Here is a 5,001-nt window from a genome sequence, read left to right on the forward strand (position 1 = left end):
GGAGGAGGAGGAGAAACGTCAGTAGTACACTCTTCTTCCCTCTTTTCTTTTTCTTTTTATTTCTTTTTTTTTTTTTTTACAAGGTTAACTGTGTAATGGTGTTCAGTTATTGAGTGTTCTGAATGCGTATAAGGAAGTGATGGAGGAGAGGAAGAAGCAGATGGAAAGGAAGAGAGAGAGAGAGAGAGAGAGAGAGAGAGAGAGAGAGAGAGAGAGAGAGAGAGAGAGAGAGAGAGAGAGAGAGAGAGAGATGGTGAAGAGAAAAGAAACAAATGCAAAGGATACAAGTGTGAGAAGGAAGAAGAACTATGAAATGAAAAAGATGGAGGAAAATGTAAGAATTTGTGGGGAGAAATGGAAGAATAAGAGAATGAGTGAAGAAATGAAGGAAAGCGAGAAGAAAGAAGGAAAGGAAGAATAGAAGAGATAATAAACAACTTGGGAAAAGAGAGGATGAACGAGTGAAAGAAAAGAATGTCACAATGTCTTATTTAAAAAGACAGAGGGCATTGACACGCGCTGGTGGACGGACACACACACACACACACACACACACACACACACACACACACACACACACACACACACACACACACACACACACACACACACACACACACACACACACACACACACACACACAGACACACACACGCACTAATTACCAATATACCGAGACGAAATTAGCTTTAAAGTCTTGACAAAAGCGAGAGAGAGAGAGAGAGAGAGAGAGAGAGAGAGAGAGAGAGAGAGAGAGAGAGAGAGAGAGAGAGAGAGAGAGAGAGAGAGAGAGAGAGAGTATAAAACAGAAAACCACATAATGATGATAAGAACTGCAGAGACATAATTCATAAGAGAAAAAAATAAAAGAAAAAAAAGCAAGAAGACAAAATCACACGCAAGGTCTTCATTATTGACTCCCACCAGTAGTTCTTAGCACACCATTAACACCATTATTATTTTCTTTTTACCTTTCTTTTTCTTTTTTCTTTATGATTTAGAAAAAAAAAAAAAACAGGCTGGACCGCTTTAATTAATATTACACCAACGAACAGACAGACGGACACTTCACTGCCGTCTCTCCCTCGCCCTCAAATTCCCACATTGTCTTCCACCACCCAAGAAAAATAGATGATTGATGAATAGATAAATAAATAGATAAATAAATAAGAGATTAAATTCTAGCTCTATTCCGCCAACCCCCTTGAAAGAAAACTCCTCAACATTCCACTCCCCATTTCCATTATCACCCCATTTTACCTTCATTTCTCTCCACCCCTTTTCTCTTCTTCCTTGCTTTTTCCTCCTTCCTTCTTACGTCATCCCGCTTTCCTCCCTCCCTCTGTAACACTCCCAAGAAACAAGTCTCCATATGCTAATGTAAATAAATACTTTCTTTCTCTCCCCGTAAAAAAAAAATATATACATTGATATTTTCTATTTTTTTTATTTTCTTTATTTTCTTCTCTTGTTTTCTTTGTCTTTAGTGTGTATTAATGAAATCATAGTACTTATAGCTTTGTTTTATTTATTGGTGAGATAATTTACTTGTTACATTTATCTAAACATTGCTTTATTCAGTTCAAACAGTAATAATAATAATAATAATAATAATAATAATAATAATAATAATAATAATAATAATAATAATAATGTCTTACTTCATTCACGGTACCAACTGTAATTATATTAGTATGATTACATTCACTAACTCTCTCTCTCTCTCTCTCTCTCTCTCTCTCTCTCTCTCACACACACACACACACATAATCTTTTTAGTCTGTCCCAGTAACACGAGGCAGGTCGACACAGCAGCCCCCTGGTAGTGTCAGAACAAGCTTGTCCTCCCACGCCAGTCTTTACTCTTTCCCCCTTCTAAATATCACCTATCTTCACCTTTCCTACGCTCTCTACCACAATACTCGCTCCAATGGTACAGTTTTCACCATAGCCCCGTCAACCCCGTCATCTATAGGGCTACACTACTTGAGTCTGCGCCTGGTACATGAATCACTGCTGCATCGCTATACTCAACCCCATCGCACCTTTCGCTGGTTCACGGTTCACGATTCTCAGTTCACGGTTCACGGTATTCGATTCACAGTTCACGGTTCTCGGCTCCTGGTATTCGGTTCACGGTTCGCCTCTCGGTACATGGTTCACGGTTCTCAGTTCTCGGTCTGGTACTCCGTTAACGCTTCAAAGTTCTCGGTTCATGGTTCACTGTTTTCGGTTCACGGTTCTCGAGTCATGATATTCTGTTCAGTTTTCGGTTCATGGTACTCGGTTCTCAGTATTCGGTTCGCGGTTCACGATACCCGGTTCGATTCTCTGTTCACGGTATACGGTTCACGATATTCAGTTCACGACCACGGTATTCGGTTCACGGTTTTTTATCCACGACATTTGGTTCACGGTTCTCGCTTAACTGTTCTCGGTTCACGGCTCTCAGTTCACGGTATTCGGTTCTCAGTTCACGGTTCTCGGTTCACGGTATTCGGTCCGCGGTATTTAATTTGCGGTTCACGGTTCACGGTATTCGGTTCTCGGTTGATGGTATTCGGTCCACGGTATTCAGATCATGGCTCACGGTTCTCGGTTCTCGGCATTCGGTTCACGGTTCACGGTATTCGGATCATGGTTTACGACACTTGGTTAAGTTCTTTGTTCACGGTTCACTGTTCAGGGTTCACGGTTCTCGGTAAACGCTTCACGGTATTTGGTGGTTCACGATAAACGCTTTACGGTACTCGGTGGTTCACGGTTTTCGATCCACGACACTCGGTTCACGGTATTCGATTCACGACACTCGGTTCACGGTACGCGGTATACGGCATTCGGTTCATCGGTCCGTCATATGTCTCGCTCATCGTTCTCGTTTGTCGTTCCATCGCAAGTACGGTTCGTTATCTGTAGCAGACGGTTCACCAATCCGGCACCCCCCAGTTCTGCTATCATTCACTGCTACGAGTATGGTGATCAGTATTCCTAAGTCCACCTCGGGGATGTACGGGTCCAGAATTGCCCCGACGGTGAACAAAACTGCCTGGGCCATCAACGCACGCGAGGCATACATACCTCTTGACGGCGCAGTAGAGGTCATGCCAGTGTGAGGTGTGAGAAAGGCGTGCACTCTGTCCCTCATCTGTGCCTCGCCGCCTCTGGTCACTGGACAGACTAGTATCGCTCTCATCCTCCCACTCACTACTGTTGTCCTGCCAATCATTACTCTCAATATCACACTCACTACTCTCAACCTCCCACCCATTACTCATCTCCTCCCATCCATCGCTCTCAGTCTCCCACTCATCACTGTCTTTCAACTCTTCACTCTCATTCTTCCACTCATCACCTTTCTCCACTCTGTCTTCTTTTAAGTTCTCATTCTCATCCTTAAATTCACTTTGGTCTTCACTGATTTCAATGTCTTCAGTGTTTGGCTGAGGAGAGCCGGGGAGTGGTGGTGGTAAGACACTCTCTATAGTTTGTTCCTCCTACCTTTCAGCCGAGTGGAGTTCCCTGGGTTGGTGCAATTCCTTCACTTTAATTTTCATCTCAAAACTCAATGGACGAAATGAAGAGATGTCCAATTTAATGTGAATTTTGCAAAACTTGCAGTGCTCCTTCAAACACTGGATGAGATGTTGGGCATTAATCACCTTCTTCCTCATAGTTCCCATGCCTCTCTTTACTTTCATCTTAACGAAACAATCATCTTTCAATTCCTGAATTTTTTTTTTAAATCAACGTGCATGCAGGAGAGAGGATATTCACAACACCCGCCAGGAAGCTTCTCCCGTCGCGAAGAGTCGAGGTAGATGGTCATGATAGGGTAAACAAATTTCTTGGCGTACCATAACCAGGACTTGACTACCTCAGCTTGAAAGATGATTTCAGTGACTCTTATAGCTTTAGGAACCCGTACTGAACAGGAAAGTTTCTCTTGAAGGACCAGTGGGCGCTCCTCCTCGGCTTCCTGTAACCCCTTCGTATTCAATTTCAGCTCAAAAGTCAGTGGATGAAATGAAGACACGTCCAGATTGATGTGAATTTTGCCAAAGTTGTGGTGTTCCTTCAAATACTGAATGAGGTATCGGGCATTTATCGCCATCTTCCTCATTTTCTCCCGTTCTCTCTTTACTTTCATTTTCACGAAGCAATCTTCTTTTAGCTCTTGAATTTTCTTTAAATTTAGATGCATGCAGCAGACAAGATATCCATAAGCCTTGCCAGGAAGCTTCTCCCGCTGCTTACGGTCTACATAAATGGTCAAAATAGGTAAACATACCGCTTGGCAAAGCACAGCCAAGCTTTTTTTGATCACCTCAGCCTGCAGGATGATCTGTTACCCTGACGCTTGCTGGCACCCGCACTGAGCAAGAGAGTTCTCCTTGAGACCCATGTTTGCTCGTCTTACTTGAACATGCACCCGTCAGCAGCCAGACCCCCACAATATTGAAGAAGAAAATTGTGCAATTCTGTGAACTTTGAGTTAGATGTCAGTCTTCCTAAAACGCTAGAAGTGTTTGGAGGCCAGCCATTGGTGGAGGATGCGGGCCCTGCAGCTGTGATTAGTTGCCGGTGCACACACACACACACACACACACACACACACACACACACACACACACACACACACACACACACACACACACACACACACCACGTAGTATAGTGGTTAGCACGTTCGACTCACAATCGAGAGGGCCGGGTTCGAGTCCCGGTACGGCGAGGCAAATGGGCAAGCCTCTTAATGTGTGGCCCCTGTTCACCTAGCAGTAAATAGGTACGGGATGTAACTTGAGGGGTTGTGGCCTCGCTGTCCCGGTGTGTGGAGTGTGTTGTGGTCTCAGTCCTACCCGAAGATCGGTCTATGAGCTCTGAGCTCGCTCCGTAATGGGGAAGACTGGAAGGGGTGACCAGCAGACGACAGAGGTGAATTACACACACACATAAATAATTGACAAAAGCAATAAAACAAAATTGATAATAATAATAATA

The sequence above is a fragment of the Portunus trituberculatus genome, chromosome 40 (assembly GCF_017591435.1).
Source record: "Portunus trituberculatus isolate SZX2019 chromosome 40, ASM1759143v1, whole genome shotgun sequence".
Classification (NCBI taxonomy): Eukaryota; Metazoa; Arthropoda; class Malacostraca; order Decapoda; family Portunidae; genus Portunus; species Portunus trituberculatus.